We start from the raw sequence: 11,991 nt of genomic DNA, 5'->3' as shown, positions 1-11,991 counted from the left end.
TTTGTATTTGACAAATTTGACTAAGAAAGAAAAGGATTTTTTTTTTTTTTCCTTCTATTTTTTTCCTTTCCTCGTAGTATATGGGACTAGCAGAGAGATACAAACAAGCAAGTTGAACAAAAAATGTTTCTGTTCATTTCCTCACAGATCATCCATTCTAACGACGGCAAAAAAATCTTAATGACTATGACCTTAGCAGCATGGGTAGCTGATTTATCCCAATTATAAATCCTGTTAGTTTGCGGTAATGTGTGAGTATCAATATATAATTTATATTAAAAAGCATGATCAGTATTTTTTCTTTTTTAAAAAGTTGAAATCCATTATTTTCCAATGAGAATGCTGCATCTGTCGCTTGGAGTGTTTTTGTCTCGCTGTTGCACAACAGAGGCTCTCTAGTCTTTAACCTAAAATGGCAGCTTTAATTTGACTGGGGCCCATTCATTGACAATGATAATAAAAAGGCTGAAAGCTAAATGTAGCTGGATGCTTGGGGCACGTTTGCAGAACTCTCCTTTGCATTGCTAGGCACTGCTAAGAGAGGAACTTCTAAGCTCTCTAGTTTCTATCCTGAAAGTTTCCAACACATTTTTTTCATTAAAAAGAATCACGTTACTTTACTTAAAACACATTCTAGACAACAGGGTTACTGACAAACTTAACAGTGAGGAGACAGTTTGAGAGGGCTTCTTCTATAGGGTCTGTGTTCTTAATAATAGTGGAAAAATTCTAGTAATGCTTTTTAAAATAAGATGCAGTAGGGGAGAAATAACCATTTGTTTCTGAGGTTTGTAACAGGTGATTAGAACAATTACATTCTTAACATTTTCTGTCTCTAGCTACTAAAAGTGGGAATATTACTTGTTTTCTCTTGCTTGGTATTATAAATGTACGCAGTGTTTCACAGATCCTTTTGATAGTATGTTGTTTAACTTCTGTAAGAAAAAACCACAAGTGCTTGGAAAAAGTAATTATTTTTTGTATGAGACATTCTTTCATGTTTGAAACAGTTTTACAAAACAAAATTTCCCTTACCATGGCATTGGAAAATGCCACACACTTGCACAAGGTCTGTCCTGCTTTTCAGTTAACTTGAACTGATTAGTTTATATTTCTTTAAGCTTTTTTGTAAGAATTATATAAAGATAATTTTGAAATCTCTACAGTAGACTCTGAGTGATAAATGCTTATGATTGCAATTTTAACTGAATTATGATTATCTGATTAGTATTAGAGAATCACTATCTGACCAAATATCTTATGAAATATTTAACAATATAATGATGTTTCTGTTATTGCTTGTAAATCCCATTTAGATTATTTAAAAAGTGAAAAAAACATGCTCAGATTTGAATTCCAAAATAATTGTCTGTCTTCTTCAGTAATTAAGCAAAGTTTTGATAAAAACAATATTTTCCTAAAGGGATTGATCTAACTATTACCAGAGCATAGTGTAATGTAAAAATAYTAGTCAAAATGAAAAATAAGGGAATACTATTCAATGAAAGCAGAGATCTATACAACGCTAGAAGATCGGAGTTGTCACCACTTTCCTTTAGAATTGGTTAATGTGGAAATGTGAAGGATTAGTTCAAAAGAGCACTGTGAGGACTTCTCATGGTATGTAGAGGGGTCAGTTAGCAATATTGTAGCATTTTCAGGAGAGTTATTTCTGGTTTTTTATTCTATTTTTTTTTGTGGAAGTTTCACAATATTTCTGTGTTATGTTCAAATAATATTAGGATTTTAGACCATGCAAAACAAACTGTTTGCAAGTAAATATGAAACCGACTGATAACAAGATTGAAAAAACTTCACGTAGGTGTTTTGAAGAATATATCTGCTGCTAGGTATGGAGGTAGTATAGGTCACATTTTGATTTCACTGGGCATGTTGTACCCTTCTGCAGAGTGAGGTTCTAACCAAGCTCTGTAGTTTGTGTAAAGCGTGTTGCTGCAAACGTGAGCTGTTCAAGCAGGAAGTGGCCTAGGCCCTTTACTTAAGAATTTTCTACATAAGAATACAGCATGGGTTTAAAACAAACAAACAAAAACTCCAAAGATGAGTTTCTATAAAGGTGAAATGCGTGAGTAATAGGAATTTTGCAGGTTTTCAAAGAGCTTCTGAAATGGTATACTGAGACTCTATATGGTTTGCTCTGTCTGTAGCATCCTATAGTGTCTGGGTGTTTGGTTTTTGTTTTGTTTTTATACCTTTAGAATATGGCATGATACATAAGAGTTGTTTAGATAGGAGAAGGAGGAAAAGACGTAAATAAAAAGAAAGAGAATGGAAATAAACGTGTATCTTGCCTTAAGTTTTATACTTTATCTCTATCTCTCTATCTTTTATTTCCAGTTTGTTATATTTTTGAATTAATTTTTAGATGGAAAGCTTTTACAATGTGCTGGTTGGTATTTGATTTTGTGAATGAGGCATTATCACTATTCAAGTAAAATTGTCTGGCTAGGCAGGATATGGACAACTGCATGACTCTTTCCCTCTCTTCCCCCCNCCCCCCCCCAGTTAAAATCCTGACTTCCAAACCCCTTTCATTTTTGGCTGCTGTGAACAAATTGCCAACTGCTCAGACTTATGATCTGCTTAACTGATGCCTATAGGTAACATGGATGACACTTTAATGTTACTTGTATGTTTCCTGTTTACATGAGAATATTCTGCAAGTTTTAGTAAATAAACTTTTTTTWAMMAAWKGGRMYTTTKGTATGTAAATAAGGTTTTAGATCTGATTTTTCCAGCAGAAAAGTTAATATAATAGTTTACTACATTTATTTATCTTCATCTTTATGACAGATGCTAACTTCYATCACTTCTCATTATTTTTATGTCTATAAATAAATTGTTTACACAAATGCAAACTGGATTGGAATTTCTGGAGAAAATATCAAATATTTTCTATATTTTTGGGCACCAGTGCGAAAGCAAATGAAAACTTCCAGTACAATTTATGCTTTTATTAGGATTCTGACAAAATATTAAAACCTGATGAAAGAGCTCTTCCTCTTGATTTCTTTCCATCTATAGAATCTAACTTTAACTTTAGTGCTTTTTATCTCACTAGGGATCAGTGGCTCTGGAAATAGCACATCATAATTATGCATCAAAATTCTTATTTGGAAGAAAAAGTTGGAAGACAGAAAAAGTAAGAAAGAGTCTGTGACCTAGAGGACACATTCCGAGTGCCTGAATATGAAAACAAAGCTCTTAAGTATATTCTTAAGCATACAGAAGCTGATTAGCTCTTGGCTTCTAACACTGTAACTTTTCAAAGATGTAAACATGCACCTAGAAGAAGCCAAGTCAAAACCGATGATCTTCGTGCTGTTGGGTTTTCTAATTTCATTAATGCTGCTCAGTAGCTGTTTCTAAGCATCCTGATTATTTTGGAGTCCTTTTGCTAAATGCATTCTTCTTTTAAAAACTGGTGATAATAGTTAATGCTCATCCTAATTTCAAAGTTAAAATTCAGTGAAGAGTGTTAATTATCAAATAAGCTACTGTATTAATACAGTATCATGACACTATTTGGAAACCTTATTGGCATATAGGAGCTAACCACAAGTCCTTTCTGGCGTGATGTAGGGATCACTTTGCTTTGTAGTGACCTATATAGCTATTTTGGGTGTGGTTTTGCTTGCTTTCATGGGAGCTGCATCCAACCTTCCTCTGACATAGACAATTGCTGTGACGAGAGGGCCTTGAGGGGAATGGTGGGGAATAAATAACTTCAAGAATCAATTGTCTGGAAAAAGTCATTGCAGCCAAAATGTCTGCCTCCTTCCTAATGGTTCTGAGGGGAAAATTAAATTTCACATATATAATCTTGATCCTAGAGGTTATTCTGTTCAGAGTTCATTTAAGTATGGACTGGTAATCGCAGCAAACAGGACAGCAACTTACCTGCCTATGAATAGCTAGCGTGCTGGAGAATTCAGTGCTGAATAATTTGGAAATGCTGTACTTCTAATATCGAGTCACTTTGTAAGCTATTCAGCTGAACTCTGTTTTCTGCTACAACTTCAACAGGTAGCTGACTGCAAAATTTCTTCTTGGCAGTTTTAGAATAAATGGCCTACCCTACTGTTTGTTTTGCTGTCTGTCCACAAAGTAAGTGTCATTTCTTTTAATGGACAAGTATATCAAATGTACAAAAAGTGTGTTCTTTATTTATTTTTTTTTTAATTCAGGAAAAACAGTCCTGCTCTAAAATCTAAACCTTTTATTTTCCCCTCTTTCTGTTCTAATCTACTCCCCCACCCCCTTAGCTTTCTCATAGKTTTTTTTTTTTTTTTGTCTTCAGGCTCTGCCTCTCCTACCAGGGTTTTAATCTTTTCAATTTATAGTCCTCTTTGTTTGCTGAGCAGGGTTGCATTTTCTTGCTAGTCTTAAGTAATTAGGATATGTTGCAAAATAAACATGCAGTTCAACTTCTAATAATTTTGCTTTCTACCCAAAGCATAAAGGATCTTTTTGTCAATATGGAAGGAGTTCACTGGCTGCACCAAAGCCTGATGAAATCTCGTGTTATTAGGATCTAAGTGCTGCCTGGCAAGGGGCAATTTATACGTGACCACTAGAGTGCCAAAATGGGTCAGCTTTGGCATGGGTGTTGCAGCTTACTGGCAACTTTCTGAAGGGTCTTCATGAGGTTTTGGAGTGTCTCTTGGTCATTTCAAAGCTTTCCCTCAAATTTTGTTTTTCGGGAAAACTGCCTTCCCAAGTTGTCTAGTGATTAAGGAATAGAGCTGTAATAAGTATTTCTTCTTGCTCTCTGTGTGAAGTAATTGGGAGTGAGGGACAGTCTAGTCATGTTTCACTTCCCATAAAATGGAGCTGACAGTTGTAGGATGCCTCCTTCCAGACAATGAAATTTGGAGGGGGGGGAAGGGGCAGGGAGGAGCTCGCATAAGGAATTGTGAAATTTCTCAAAGGAGTGGAGAAGGTTGGGAGAATGAAGACAATGTGACCAGTGGTAAAGTAGATCAGAATCTGGATCAAGTCCAAGGAAGACTTTATTAAAGGTACTTTTGTCCTGGATCTTAAAATAGGAAGGCTGTGGATTTATTAACCAAGTAAACGGGATTTATTAAAAGGTAATTTTTAGGTGTTAAGGAATACTGGGCATTTTTTTGAGAGAGAATTCAAGGCAAAACTATTTAAAGTTGAATTGAAAGCTAGAATTTTAGAAATTCAGAGATTCTGTGATAGGACAAAAAGAGAAAAAAACAATAAAGCCTTGATCAGAGAGCACTGGAGTAGTGCTGTCCTGGGAGAAATACTAAGCAAACTCTTATATGGGAGGAAATGAGAAGTTCTGTTAAAATCTTTGGTATTAGTAACTTGGGTGAGCTAGTAAGTGGGAAGTCCAAGCTGATGATAGCTTATTATATGAAAATATTCCTTGCTTCAGAAAGACTATTTTTGTTGGTCCATGTAGAGATCAAAATCGAGTGCTGAAATGTTGCTTGACAGAGTCTGTTTCCAGAATAGCTCAGACTTTCTTGTCTTATTTTCATCTCAAAATTATAAACTAATATTCTTTACAGACAACCAGGAAGGATATATGACTGACATTATTATTATTTTTGTTAATGCTCAATGGAAGGAGGATTAATGTTCGGTGGAAGGAGGATTAAAGGAAGGAAGGTAACAATGAGGTAACAGATGTTCAAATATTGCTATGATAAGGCTGAGATAAAATTGCACATAGGTGAGAGACTAGTAAGTTTCAAGGATGCATCTTAATTAGGGGTTTAGGGCATAGCAAGTGTTTTCAAAATCTTACGTATTCCTGGTAGAAGAGCATATCTGAAGACCAGAATTCTGGCATTCCAATTAGCTTAGCTGTTTTGCTTCCGAATTTGACTATACATTGTTCTGTTGTTTATATGTGAGTGGAAATACCTAAATAACCAGAACTATTTAAAAATTTTTGTCCTATTTTTTTGGCATGTGTCTATACAGTTCATGTGGCTTTTTTAGGATGTGCTCTAGTTCTTGCTCTTTTGGAACTAGAGTAGCTAGTTGTTGGATTTGGTTGTTTATTGCTAGGCAAAAAGCAGATGGGTCTTCTAAGACTGTTGACTCGAGAGGTGCTTGGCCTATGTTTCTGGTTCCTGGGATAGGTACCGAATTTTGGTCCACATTTCTTGCAGACTTCACAGGGTCCTATGGTTGTGTCAAGATGGCTTAAATGAAGGCTTTATGTCATTTTAGCCTTTGCTCATGTGAGTTCAGAGATTCCTTTAAATCTTGATGAGGAGATTCTTGTTAAAACTGTAATATTTGCCTCAAGTAGTTTTAACTGTGAAGAATTAAACTGGGAGTTTATAGTGAGCAGTTTAATATCTCTCTTGATTTAGGAAGGAATCATTCAGAAAGTGAGTTAAATAGAGGTTTCTTGACTGCCTCGGGAGGCAGATCTGTGAAAGACTTGCTAAGTAATTCACTTTATTTATCAGTACTGTTATGAGGTGTCTGCTGTGCTTTGCATTCACTTAACTATGTGGAATAGTGTACAACCTTATTCTTCCTCTTAATTTAGTCATTTTTGCCTCTTTGGAGGGGAAGTGAACAAGTAGGCTTCAGCTTCGCTTTCCTTCCTTTTTTTTTTTTTTTCTGCCTGCAAAGGTGTATGTTAGTTTTGGTTCTTCTGTAAAGGAATAAGTGTATGAAAGTTACATGACTCTTTAATTCCATTGTAACTCTATCAGAGTTTACCTTAATTCCATTGTAACCTTGTAAGAGGTTGCTGGAAAAAAAATTGCATCAGTTCCACCTGCATTTCTACATCACTACAGTTCTGCAGTAATCTCCAGCCATGCTACCTTACTCATGCCAGTAACTCTCAGTAAATGTATTTTTTTTCTAAGCAAGGCCAGGATTTGAACTTTGTGGCAGCCATGCAGAAGGAAGGAGTTGTTTCCTAGAAATGGCACGGCTGTTGGAAGAATTAGCTTCTTAAAAACAGCACTAGAATAGAAACACCTTCCAATGTGCATCTAGTAACTACTGTAGTACATAGCTGTCATAGTCAAGGGCGTTAGATCTTACACTGAAGCCAGGAAAAAAGACAACTGGTGGAAAGGGGGTAAAAGTGTTTGTGTGTCTTTTCATTTATTATGGTTATATTCAAAGAAGTGTTATATTTATGGTGACTGAGCTCTTAGATAACTAGTTCTCCAGGAAATAAACTAAAAATCCCCCAAGTGCTTACATGGTTTTGAGGTTTTAAAAAAGAAAACCTTGGCTGCCAAGAAGATGGCAGCTGGCTGAAATACAAATGAAAGGAATTGCTTTCAACACTGTTTTCATGTGAAATTTCCCTAAAACAGTAAAGGTATTTTAAGATTCAGTATCTCTCCCTGGTGTTTCTGTTTCTCTTGTCACCACTAATTCTCTCTCCAACTCCCACCAAAAAAAAAAAACTAGAACGCCTGCCTCTAGATGAAAGGTGGTGAACCTTTGGTTTGTGAGTGGTTCACATGCAGTTTCCCTGCTGAGATTGTCACATGCCTAGCAGTGCACCTGGACTGTGCACTGTGGGGATGGTTGGGTAATAAGAATTTTTCTGTGGGAGGAAGTGAGCTAGTAGGGGCTCCTGGAAGCAGTCATTGCAGGGTCATCTGGGATGCCAGCTGCATGCCTGATCTTATCTCCCAGTGGGACTTCCGGGGATCTGCTGCTGACTTGTTTTGTGGCCTATTCTCAGAGCTCTCTGTAGCACTTTGAGATGCGTGGTGTGTTTTTGTGGCTGTCCAACATAAAGGTTTTTAGTAGGCAGCTGGTAAGGTTAGGAAGGCTGAAAATCCCTTGTCTAATTTGATACAGTATAATGATGGCAAATGTAGGTGATGATGTGGAGAAAGACAYCTTTTAAGTGCATGCTGAAATGAGTTCTTTCTCTATTGAGGTATCTCCAGGTATGCTGTGAACTTTGGGTGAATTGCAATTTAAGGATTCTGGCAGCTGAGCTGTCCCATTTGCTCTGTAATCGATTCAATTCAGCTGTGGGAACAATGTTTGCTACACGTTCGCTTCTTGCTGCTCAAGTGAAATGGCACATCCGTGGTAGGCAGTCCATCCTGGAACAAGGCAGGTCCATTTGTTGACAGAAATCACTGGTCATAAAACCTAGCACTGGGCATCTAGAGCAAACTGTCACTGGCCTGTGGTAACACAGCTCACAACTTGTTGGCTTTACTGCCTCTCTTCCGATTCCTTCTCTTGGATTTTATGAAAACAGGTATATCAACTTGTATAATATGTTTACTTTGATACAGGGGATCTTTTCTGGAGAAAAGATTTCTCCTTTGTATTAAAAGTTCTTACCATATTCTCCTTATCAGAAATGCTTGTTGTATCTTTTCTCTATTAAAACTTTTAAAATAATGGTCACTTTCACAGTGTGGTATACTGTATCTTTTTTTCCTTTTTTTAAGGAAAAAAACTTGAATGAAAGTGCAAAGCTTTCTTTATCCTGCTCTTCTAATTGAGTTATCCTTGTCTTACTGTTATCTTTGTAAGAACTTTAGTTTTTTTCAGCTGTACTTAAGTTTGTATAAGGAATATGTAATAACTACATTTTTAGTACAATAAATTATTTTTTAGCTCTTAAGATAGTTGAAGGCTACCAAGTGTCTTGTTGCCCATGCAGTCATGTGTAAGTCAGAGTATAGTTTGATGAAAGGCAGTGAGCTAATTTCTGAAAGAAATTTGCAGTCTGCCTTTCTCACTCTGCAGCCTTGTTCCCACCTGCACGGTTCTGCACCTTTACTGTAGCAGCAGTGCTGGTGAAATCTGTCTGTGCACCACTTTAGTTCACTAAAATGGCAGAAAAATAATTCAATAAGATGGAGAGCATTTTGCTGTTGTAATGAATCAATCTGGCTCATAAAAGGATGTGATGAACACCAGAGCTGGTACTGGGGGGGGGGAGGTGGGGGATGGACTGGGACTTGGAGAAGAGCAAGCCTTTTTCTTTTGATGAAAGTGAGCAAGTGGATTGGATCAGCTGCCTGGGAACCTTCACTGGAGAAACAGAATTCAAATAATCAGTTGTGAAACAAAGGACACCCGAAGAAAAATATGCAGACTTGATCTCAAACTGGTATGAAAATGTGTTTATTTTAGCAATGGTATGGATTACATGCTATGAACAGTTAGTCAGAAGTAATAAACTTCTGCCCAGAAATCACAGTTTTCCTCTTGAAGAATAAAAACCTTAAAGATTTGCTGATGCACAAATGGCTTGTCTGAGATCTCAAATTTTAAGTATTTCATCTTTAAAACAATTTATTCACAAGAAAGTAGATGGTTCTGTTCTACTTTTTTGGTAAGCTTCGAGTTCTCCATTGGGTTCCTTAACCTTCTGAGTCAATTTGTATGTGTGAAATTTTATCAAATTAACATTTAGTTCAGTGAATTGAATTATTCAGATTTTTATCCCAAGTATCTAGAATATTCCTATGTTAGTTTGAGATTGTATGAGTTTTTTGGTCTCAGTTAGCAGATGGATAAGACTGAGTTACTGTCTATCATAATCTAAAGATACCTCATACTGAAATGAACATGTGTAATTTAGCCCCAGTCTGATCATTCTTATTTGGTTAAAATTGGTCAAAAGAATTTACATTGGAAATAAAATAACATGCTGCTTAGTTGCTGTTAGTAATGCTATGCTATTGCTGTTTTCCAGAGAAAGAAATAGGCAGTTTATACTATACTGTTCAGATAGGAATGGACACCTTACAGAAAACTACCTTCAGGAGTTTTGTTTCTGTATCATGCTCAGGATACCTAATGCTTTAAGATAACCCATTCAGAGTCGCAGGAATGGAACGTGAGAAATTGTTTTCTGAAGAACCCTAGTTGTTTTGTGTAAACTGCTTRCAGTATTACGGAAGGGAACTTCTCAGGAGGTAAAGGAATGGAATTTTACTCTTTCCTTCCTGTCTTTCTCAAGACTTGGGCAATTTTATGTGATCTCATGGAGGGTAAATGCTTACCATAGTTTTCTTTTAATAATAATAATTAAAAAAGCAAATGTGGGTGCCTCACTTAGATTCATCTCCACAGGTTTTATATCTGGAAAATTCCCTTTCAGGAAGGCTTAAGGGATGGCAGAAAGAGAAGGAGAGGGGACTTTCAAATTCTAAGTCGAGACACTGTGATTATTACAAGTTTTTTTTTTTTTTTCTGAAATCAGTATGAGTAGTGGTGGCTCTGACTAGCATTGTGTGTGTTCAGAGTGAATATTGTAGTTGCTAAAAGCAGCTTGTTTACATTAAGAATTGTATGTGCTAGCTCTAATGGGCTTTAGGAAGCCCAAAGCACAGCTGTAAAACATCTGTCTCTGGGACCAGATCTTGTCTATCTGATGAATTTTTGTCCTGCATTTCATGTTCAGATTTAAAAAGAAACAAAACTTTTTTAAATAGAAAAGTTCTTAGCCTTCATGGTCGAAGATTGGTTTACACTTGAAAGGCTATCATGCTGTTTTGTCTTGAGCATAGAACTTAAAATAGTGACTCAGTATTAACTTAACTCCACTTCCTCTTTAATCCGATCATCTTGCTTGCTATATGACCTTATAACACCTTAATTTAAAGGCTGCTTATTCCAGTGGATTAAATTTGGAGGTGTCAGTAGTGATAGGCACTGGAACAGGAAATACTTGAGAGGAATTGAGAAACACTGTAGCCTCAAAAAAAAAAGTGATATTTTTCTGCTTGCTGATACTGACTGGTTGATATTGTATGGTGCTGTATGCAATAGCACGAAACTTAGAAGAAAGGTGGGGAGGAGTTCTGGATATAAATTGGTACATGGTTCTGTTGTACCATAAGAAAAAGTACAATCACTTCCAGTGAATTAATTTGATGATGTTTGTTTGAACCATGCACTGAACTGATACAAGACAAAATACCTGTTCAGTATGTGTAACTCTGAGTGTTAGGATTTTTTTTTTCTTTTCTTTCTTCCAAATCTGATGGACTGAGCAGATGGTTGAAAGCCAGGAACTTCAGTGCTATCCCAAACTGGTATACTAGGCTCATAATGAGGTGTTTTGAGGTCTGCTATACTGGGATTTATAATAGTTGCTATTTACCTAATAGCTCTCATGAAGTTATCTTGGTTCTTTACAAAGTGTTAATTTTGTCTCACTCCCATGAAGTAATTTTGTCTCACTCTCACTCTCACTACTCCCATGAAGTAGATAAACAGTATCATTAAAAGCAGAATTAGTCTGATATTTAACATTTTTTAAAAAACATTAAGTATTCAGATTCTGTGTCTGAATAGCCTGCATTTTTTAGAATTTACATCTTTTTTCTTTAAATATTTGTCTTAAGAGTATACTCTAATGTATCCTGAACAAAATATATTTTCTCTTGAGTTTAGGTTCTATAAGTTTCCCACCTGTCCTGTGCTGTTTCCCGAATAAACAGTGCCAAATAGTCTATAATTATATGTTGAGCTTAGTTCTGGAGGTGAAAATAGTTTAGCTTGTGTACTTTCTGTTATGCCACATTATTAGCCATTTTGACTCACTTTTTCTGTGCACTCCCCATTTCAAGTCAAGTATTTAATTTGACTAAACTGAACAATGACCAAATAATCTCTTTGAAGAGCTAGGTGATTCTAACCACAGATACGTGATTTTTTTGGCTGTAATCTTGGGGTTATGGTGAGACTTACTGTACTTTCAAAAAATCTGATTGTTACAAGTCTTTGAAGACGTACCATTGGCATGTGCTGCCTAGTGTTTGATGGAGCTTTAGGCTTATTCTGCACTGGGCACATGCCACTGTCTTCAGGCTTGGGCCATGCTCAGCATAGAGCTGCAGCGGCTTTTTCTGTATTAGAGGAGGTGGGCTGTAAGCTGTGAAGAAGCAAGTTCTTCCATTGCTTCTTACAGCAATCACCATGTCTTTTGTATTTACTAGGGGCAAAAAATTGTATCTCTTA

At 36.3% G+C, this 11,991-nt stretch overlaps 1 protein-coding gene across 2 annotated transcripts in view; it reads left to right on the top strand.

Moving 5' to 3' along the window:
- Nucleotides 1-121: 121 nt before the first annotated feature.
- The window catches only part of CHD7 (chromodomain helicase DNA binding protein 7), a 128,499-nt gene continuing 116,629 nt past the window's right edge, over nt 122-11,991 (top strand). The window contains exon 1 of one of the 2 annotated variants that reach the window (XM_085313556.1): nt 122-251. The gene's annotated coding sequence lies outside the window, so the exon portion shown is untranslated. The remainder of the gene's footprint in view (nt 252-11,991) is intronic. The other variant, XM_085313555.1, reaches the window with a different exon arrangement.

Source organism: Rhea americana, unplaced genomic scaffold (genome assembly GCF_003343005.1).
Source record: "Rhea americana isolate MKP2758 unplaced genomic scaffold, rheAme1 scaffold_39, whole genome shotgun sequence".
Lineage (NCBI taxonomy): Eukaryota > Metazoa > Chordata > Aves > Rheiformes > Rheidae > Rhea > Rhea americana.
Note: the sequence above shows the minus strand (reverse complement) of the source record. Positions and strands in the feature narration are given on the sequence as shown.